This window comes from Polyodon spathula, chromosome 21 (assembly GCF_017654505.1).
Source record: "Polyodon spathula isolate WHYD16114869_AA chromosome 21, ASM1765450v1, whole genome shotgun sequence".
Lineage (NCBI taxonomy): Eukaryota > Metazoa > Chordata > Actinopteri > Acipenseriformes > Polyodontidae > Polyodon > Polyodon spathula.
This window is the reverse complement of record NC_054554.1, coordinates 22,896,775-22,905,911: the sequence shown is the minus strand read 5'-3', so window position 1 is coordinate 22,905,911 and position 9,137 is coordinate 22,896,775. Positions and strand designations below refer to the sequence as shown.

The window sequence follows — 9,137 nt, the reverse complement described above, 5'->3', positions numbered from 1 at the left end:
TTCCATTTTTGATGTTCTTCAAATCAAACCCAAAAGTGAGCATCAACACAAACGTGTTAAATCCTTGACAATTTTAGCATACATTAGGGCTTTAAAAGATTAAGAACAATATATTGCCATAGTCGGTCATACACCTTAGAATTTGTATTCCTTGAAATACTGCCAGCAGGAAAGAGGCACTTGTCATACAGTATTTCCTTGTGACAGATGAAGTCATTTGCTTGACCTTTATTTAGCTCATTTAATAATCTGAACTTGAAGTGGCATTTACACATAAGCCTTAAGAAGTTTGCCTAGGTTCCTGCATGGATTAGGATGGAGAGTGATGCTATTCTAATCTAATATATTTGTTACGCATTGTAGAAGTGTTTAACATCTGATTCATATTCTTGTACATCTTGATGATCTTCAAGTTTAAAGTCAGGCATACAGAAATAAATGAGAAGTATCATGATACAAATTAAAACCAAAGTGGATTATTATGATGATGGTAAAGTATATTTAGTCCTCGCCAAGCGTTAGGCTTTCTATTTGCATACTGTATAAATTAGATACGTCTTTTGGCATCTTTTACTCATCATAAAAGTATTCTTCTAATTCAACTTCTACCAAGACTAGCCTTGAGGTTTGCTAAATAATATTTTGTCAGGTGTTGGCATATTCTTTAACTGTGTGCTGTGTTTTGTTACAAAGTTATGTTCCAGGACATTGTGCTGGATGTTTCTACAGAGATCTATAAGTATCCATATAATTGGCAGACATCAGTACAGGGGTGGGCAACCTTGGCAGTCCAGGATGTTGGTCAGACAATCTAATTATTTAATTGAACCAATTAAACCCCTGGCCAGATCCTAAGCATGGACTGAAATAGACCAAAGCTGCTTACCCTTAAAATGGAAAAGTATAAATAACTAAAGGGTGATACCTATACTTAGTTGAATTGATGAAGAAAAATTATACAAAATGTGAAAACATCTCAACTAGCTAACTGGAATTAAAGACATGCCATGTGCCAGGAAAATTGTGACATTCTTTTAAACAGTGGTGCTTTTACTAGATGAGCCACTGGGCACCCTCCATTATTTATATTTTTGATGTGAATAAGAGCTTAAAAATAAAAGATAAACTCACCTACAGTATTAAAGAAATTAAACTAAAGGTTATGAAAACATTAAACTAGAACCATACATTCTGCAATCAATTTGTGCTAACCATAAAACTATATTTAGAGCTGGAATGAATAGTGCAATATATACTTTATTTATGAGATAGTTTTGAATGTTTTATTGACCGCTCCTTGAAAAACAGGTGTTGGGTGTTTTGTCATGCATGAAAGTAATCTGTCATCAGCTGTTCCTGAACAAAGAAGGAGGGTATAATCTAAGTGGGGAGTGTCTGCATTCTATCTTCTCCATTCCTCGAAGTGAACCATTGAAAGTTTCTATTGTAACCTGCCCCTATCACTTATATTTTCTGTACGGAGGGAATCTGCATTGTGTGTGTGAAGTGTGTGTTTATGCCTACGTCTTACCCATGACTACAGTGCCTGTGTACTCAAGAGGGCTGCTTTACTTCACAGTGGATGAAGGTTGGAAAGATGCCCTTGCAGCATGATATTCTGGGGATGGGATGGTGAAAGGAGAAAACTGTCTCACCCAGAAGGTACCCAAGCTATTCCCTTCCAAGTGTCTGACAGCTGCTGCAGGCGTCTTGACCTCTAATGTCTGGAGAGCTGTGCTCACTGTTCTGAGAGTGCACTTCCAGCTAGCTTCACAATTCTGCTTGAGGACTCACACTGAAGAGCAATGCCCAGGAATGTTGACTGTTTCCTCCAATCCAGAGAGGTCCCAGGTTTGTGACCATGGAAAGCCATAAAAATGTAAAATACAGTTCGATGTTGTTTTCTTATAAACTGCAGTTTTTAATATTTTTCAATGTTGTAGTTATAAACAGGCTGTTAAATGTTTTCTTCTTTGACACCTGCATAAAAACAACATATTTCAACATGAACCAATCCTGTCGTTTTACATGTTAATGTAATGCTGCAATTGCAGTTTTCTAACAGTTGGGTGTAGATTGTCCTTGCATTATTGAATAGGATAAAATAAAAAAGAAATACAAATTTCAATTCTTTGGCACTATTCAAAGAAACGTGCAGGCATACAAACACATGCCACTACATTAGCAAAACACAGTAAACACAGTACACCTCAACACAGTAAATCTAAATTGTATTAAATGTTTCCTTAGAACAAGGAAATTAAAAGGGTGCTATATTTTATGTATTGTGTCTAGCCCTTAGTGTGTTGAACACCTAATGGTACAATATAATAACCTTTTATTGTTATAAATCAGTGCTTTTTTTTTCATTCAATCCTATTTCAGGTCATATCTTACAAAAGATCACTGATGTGATTCTCATAGTCATTTTTAAAGTATAAAATCAATATTTTGACCATTCTTAATAAGGGAATTCTTAAATTGAGCCTATATTTTTCTCATATTTAATATGAGTCGGAGAGGTGAACAAGACATTTTGTCATGCTTACTCAAGCTAAAAGGAAATATATGTATACAAACAAAAAGCTAAATCAATCAAGCATACCCATTGAAACAGTTTCCTGCTGTTACATTATATGACATGTGGAGTCTCTCTGCCTGGTTAATTGGGATTCCTAATTAAACAATATGGTACAGGGCATATAAACAAACATCATTGGCAGCATAACATCAGCAATCCATCAGAGAGCCAATGATTGGTTTGGTTGAAGTCAGATCTAAAACAATACCTTACTGACTTTAATGACCAGGACCAGAAAACAAGGCTAGACCAAAGCTCTTGTGAAATAGCTATAACCAAAAGATTCATTGAGTGTATGGCAGTCTCTCTTGCTAGTCTAGTCTTGACTTTCACTCAGATTTTATCCATGTGTTTGTTATCTCTTCATACACTCAATGCTCCATGCAGTCTAATTAATACAAGCAAATACAAGTGGTTCTGTGACATCATACACCGTAAAAGCCCTTATTTCCAATCATCAAGTGCAGTGGTAGCCCACATATTCATTAACTAAATGCGACTGGGTACCCACAAATACTCTGTGACATTCAATGTTGCACCACATTATTACAGCTTAAATCTTTTGTACATATTCCAAGATGGGAAATAAATGCCCCAACCTTCAATAGCGCCTCTCTTTGAGCAATAGCTGTTGGCTAAATTAATTTAATCAAAAGCAGCAGAGCCAACTAAATCGAGTTAGAGATCAAAGGGTTAACAAGATGCTTATGCTTGGAGACAACTGCTAGATAGTGGTTAGCATTGTTTTATTCTCAGAGTTGTCGGTATCTCAGAAACTTTTCCTTGGCACTTAAGAAAGGCCTTAATCTTCATGCCAGGTATCAAGTTTGCCTGTTTGGTTTTCAGCTATGTGTCTTTCCAATGAGGTAGTTCTCTCAAACAAGAAGAGAGAAACAGATGCAGAGTTTATGATCATGGCATTCCAAAAGACAGCCAAGGATTCAGACGAACAGTCAAGAAAGGTGTCCAGAGTGATCAAAAGGATACTCGGGGTATTTATCCTTCAAGGCTGTTTCTGCCTTAGCAAGATACAAATCTTGCACACATTACTACAGAAAATACCATAAATACATAATTTCAGTTTTGTTTGTTATAACGTTAGTTTTATCTTATGAAATAGGTGCATAAACTATGTATGTGGGGTGTGCCCATGCAAAATATTCTATAAGGAAATTCTAAATGAAAATTGATCAATTATGGTAAGATTTATAGCATTTACAGCTATGGTCAAAGGTTTAGCATCATGTAGAATTTTAGGATTGAAACATAATAAAAATAAATGATATGAACATAATTTAGATGATATTTCAAGTCTACTGGAAGCCATAATAGTTTTACAATTCATGTTAGATTTTCGAAATGTCACATTTTTCTATTTCTTTCAGTTTTTCATTAAATGTATTGAAAACTACAAAGCGGTATGTAATTCAGTATGTTAATGTAACATCAGCAGGTTTCATTCGACTTATACGAATCAAAACCAGTTCATTCTACAGGGTGATGCAAAACATTTGTCCATAGCTGTATAAACATCTCAGCCCCCCTACACATGAGCTTCAATTTGAAACCAAAAGAGTAACTGAATTTTCTCCGTTAACAGTGCATAAGCAAAAATGTATATTTTGTATTCAAACTAGATTCTGATTGAAAGCTAAAATCAACCCTAACCCTAACCCTAACCCTAACCCAGAGGACCTTAGCTGAAATTAATAAACTAATAACAATCAGAATCAGTTTTGGCTTTTGAAAAATAATGTGCAAAATGCTACTTTGAACTAAAACCTATTTTGATCAATTATCTGGAGGTCCATTGCCCACCGCCCACAAAAACCTGGCACTGGCCTATAACTAATTAAGAGTTATTGAGTCGACGAGGGGAACAAAAAGCTAAAAAGCTAAATGCTACCAATAGTTTTTATTCTTTCTTGAGCCGACACACCTCTAAAAGGATACTTCCTATTACATATATATTACTAAAATCATAAAGGCAGTCATCACTCTTCCAGTTACCACTGCAAGCAATGAGTGTCTGTTTTCTGTTTTAAGTTTGGTTAAAAGCTATTTACGAACTTCCATGACCAAACCCCGCCTGAGTGATCTGCTTGTAATGGCAACAGAAAGATCATTTGATTTTGATGTCCCAGTTAATAATGTAATTGCATATTTTCCAGCCTAATTTAGATATTATATTATGAACTGGGTACATAGAATAGCCAAGGCCATGCCGTCTTCATGTCAAGAATACAAGGCCTACAAACCCACAGAAGCAGTCAGAGTTGAAAAGCACAGCAAGATTGTGGGGGAGGGGTCGTTACATTTTTACATTTTATTTAAATAAATAGTAAAATCTTGTTTATTTAACATTAAAAAAACAAATTAAAAAAACATTTGAATCACATTTTGAAGGTTTAAGAGACCATATTAAAAAAGGGGGTGTAATATTTATAGCCACTGGTGGATATGTATAATTGTCTTCTATTGTTTTCTATACCTACCCTGGTCTATTCTGTGCCATGGTTAAGTGGCTGCCAGTGGACAACCCCAAGGTTGTTAATGCGTACAGAGGGAAGCGTCAGGAGGCTCCCCCACACAGCTTGTCTATTTCTGACAATGCCTACCAGTCCTTGGTAACATGTAATTTATACTTAATTTCTAATAATAACTGCTTATCGTAGGGGGGTTTATTTTATAAAACCTACAGTAGGAACCACAGTATACAGGTAACTGTCTGTTTTAGAACTATGCACCAGTATATCTACAGTACAGGGAGGAGTTAATGATGGGTTATCATATATATTGATAGTTGTGTTTTACCCTCCGATATTATTGGCTTGCTATTATTTTAATAAAGTGGCACTGTTCTAAAAAAATGTTTCACTTACCTGTTCTGGTCATGTAGGTATAAAGTATGTGTGTAAAATCAAAATTAAAGAGTTTAACAAGATTGTGCCATTTTTTTCAGGTCCTGGAAAATGTGTTATCCAGTACTTTGAGCCAATCACAGCTCTTGGGGATCCTGTTAAAAAGAAAGCGCAGCCCACTGGAAAGATGCAGATATTCAAACAGAGTAGTAAGAAGAACTATTATGAAGACCAGGCAGGCAAGACTCCAGTATTTTCTTGCTAATAGATCTGTATGCTTTTTAGGTACGAAAGGTAAAATATCTCTTATTTTCTAGAGAGTTTAAACCAAATCTTCTATATACCTCACAAATATAGATTCAGTTCTGCAATGCCCAATAATTGTAGGTGTCATTCATGGCTGCTACATGAATGTAAGATATCCTGAACAATAAAATATATAGACCTTTTTTATATCTTAGTAGGCCTAAATAAGTAAAACATTTTAAAAGACCAGAATTGACCATATTGTGAAATAGAACCCATAACAATTCAAAATTATATTTTCTTTGTGCATTCCAACAAGAAGTCAAACATGTTTAGCATATAAAAAGCAAATCTGTACTTTAATATCATATGCCTAATTCAAACAGCAGTAAGAGCATACAGATGACATTGAATGACATTCAACATGGACATACTGTAGCTTTGTGGCAGTGCAGCTGCTATTATTGGCTTCCTATCAGTATTGGTACTCAAAATATCCATCTATATTGTAGTTAAGTATTAAATGCAGTGTGACAGCTGAAGACTATAAGAACCAAAGAATGACTATCATGTGTCAAGAATTTTCTCTTGGGATGGCTGGGAGGATGTTGGCAGAAAGGAACAGATTCTTAAGGAACCATCACATGACATAAGACGTGCTTTATTTTTATGGCACCAGATAAGACTAGGCCACTGGAGAAATATGAAATACTGTAACTGCCAGCTGTAGAACACAAGGACCCCTGTTGGTCCAAACCTCATTCCACAAATCCCCATCTTACAGAAGGGCAAATGAATTAAATCAACAGATACTGTCTCTGAAACTAGTGAGGTAGTGCTGTAGTATTCTGACAGACTTCACTACACAATACCAAAGCTTGAGAGCCAGTATGACTACATATTACCTTTACCTTCTCAAAAATGTACACAAATGTTACTATAATAAAAACGTCAATACCATAAAAAAGGTTTTTATGGGGTCCCTGAGTGGCTTACCTGGTGAAGGCACATCCATGAGGTGCGAGTGTTCTGAGGAGAGCAAGTTCTGGCTGTGTGAAGTTGATTGGTTCTGGCACTTCCACAGGTTAGAGAGGCAAAATCATCAGGGATTCTAGTGGCCAGGTGAGCACAAAGCAGACTGTCCACAAGGGGCCAGAAGCTCACCAACATCTGCCGCTGGGTGTAGAGGCAATTGGCTTGGTCACCCAATAATTTCCACCAGTAATAAATCTGGGATGGGGCAACCTTCTGTACTGACCAAGCAATAGGTAAACACTATGTAATGATATACTGCATTATTATAACTCGTATTATAACATTTTGTCTGTATTTAAGGGAACTCTGGAAGAGACCAATCCTCTGCTGGAAGCCTTCGGCAACGGCAAGACCCTGAGAAATGTTTTGTATGGAAAGACTGGCTTTCCATATATTATTATTACAAATCACACATATTACAAATCTGATTCAGTCTGTAAATTAACTTGAATTATTAGAATTCAAGGGAAATTTTATCACAATTCACTTAGGTACTACAGGGAAGCTAGCTTCTGCAGATACTGAAGCCTGAGAGCATGTTTTTAGAGTAGTTTTCCTGCTCATTTATTTCAGCATTAAGTATTAAACACATTTTAAATATGTTATTGGTTTGGAGTTAGTTTCCAGTTACTTGCAGAGAGAAACATATTCTATTAGATTCTTTAAAAAAAAACAAAAAAAACATGCCAATTTGTAAGCGAGGCAGGGCAAAAGCCATGCCAGTATGAACTGTGTGTGTGTGTGTGTGTGTGTGTGTGTGTGTGTGTGGTGTTTGGGGGGGGGGGGGGGGTTAAAACTCCTCCCTGTAAAAACACGTGGGAATGTGGCTGGAACCACAAATTGAATACATGATTAATGAATGATTCATTAGGCTCCAGTCCAAGGTGCATAAAAAGGGTAGAGGTGGAGGTGCATGGCTGTGTTTATGTGCATATGTTTTTGTAGACCTTTTGTTTTAATCCTTGTGTTTTGTTTTGTTGGGATTTTGTCTGTCCTGTCTTTGCTAATAAACAAGTGCATTAACACTAAAGTGCAGCTTTCTTCTTTTCGAGTCTCTCTACCGGCCAACAACATCCTGGCCGTGGCACTACCCTGGGACTTTCTCGTAAGAATGACTATTATTCATTCAGTTTACCAAACAAAAGGATGGCCTTGTTTCTTCTTTTTACAGATATGCTACTTATTACAACAGTTCCTTATGACTACCCATACATTAGCCAAGGTGAACTGACAGTGTCAAGCATTAATGATGCTGAAGAGCTGATGGCCACGCATGTGAGTGTATTGACATGTATTTTATAATGGCCACATACTGTTCAGGTCTATTTTAGACTTTTTAGTCATAAAAAAGAAACCTGTAGCTTACAAACCAAGATTCACTGTGATAATACAGTCAAGTCTCCTTAATACCATACCTAAAGTCACCTTCTGCTTATTTTGTACAGCCACAATACAATGGGAGTCAGTAAGGATAAGCTCCTGATAACATCACTTCTCGTTCTGATTTCCACCCTATTAAGTATCCATTTAATAAAATATCTGATTGCTGGAGCAAAAATGATTGAACAATGAACATTTGTATACAGCTCTGGGATAAAAAGCTTATAAAGGTAATCAAATTGATAAATTGGTTGTGGTTTAAATAGAATAAGGATCGACAGGCTATTAATTTTTTATTATGTTGTTTGTTTAATTCAAACTGCTCCATCAATGTTGGTGTTAACTTATTACATCTTTTGACAGACAGGGGGTATACAGGTTAAACCTTGTATGTTGCACCTCTCAAAAACAAAACTGTGCTTTTCTGTTATTGAAGAGGACTATAGCTATCCTGGGCTTCAATATTGAGGAGAAATCGACAAGCTAACAGGTGTAGTAATGCATCATGGAAACATGACATTTGAACAGAAGCCACGTGAGGAGCAGGTCAAACCTGAAAGCACTGAAGATATCTACTCTTATTTTTTGTTGTTGCACACAGATTACTATCAGGTACAGTGATTACAACTCTACAAATTATCCAATATGTTCACATATAAAACATATGTACTTCCTCCACACAAAGTTACGTACTTGATGTGCCTAAACTCGGCTGACCTGCTCAAAGCCTTGTGCAACCCAAGAGTGAAAGTGAGTAAAGAGTATGTGGCCAAGGGGCAAACTGTTCAGCAGGTATGGCATGCACTTAATCTGTGAAAACAAAATGCAACAAAAAACACTGAGTGAATTGATGTTTTCATATTGTTTTGCAGGTGAACAATTCTGTTGGTGCTCTTGCAAAAGCAGGTTACGAAAAGCTGTTCTTTTGGATGGTTACAAGAATCAACCATCTACTAGGTACAACATTTAGCCAGCAGCATTTAATTGGAGTTTTGGATATAGCTGGGTTTGAGATTTTCAGTGTGAGACAATAC

At 36.4% G+C, this 9,137-nt stretch overlaps 1 pseudogene; it reads left to right on the top strand.

The window, feature by feature from the left end:
• The first annotated feature begins 5,094 nt into the window (after positions 1-5,094).
• LOC121296245 overlaps positions 5,095-9,137 on the top strand; it is a 4,088-nt pseudogene continuing 45 nt past the window's right edge.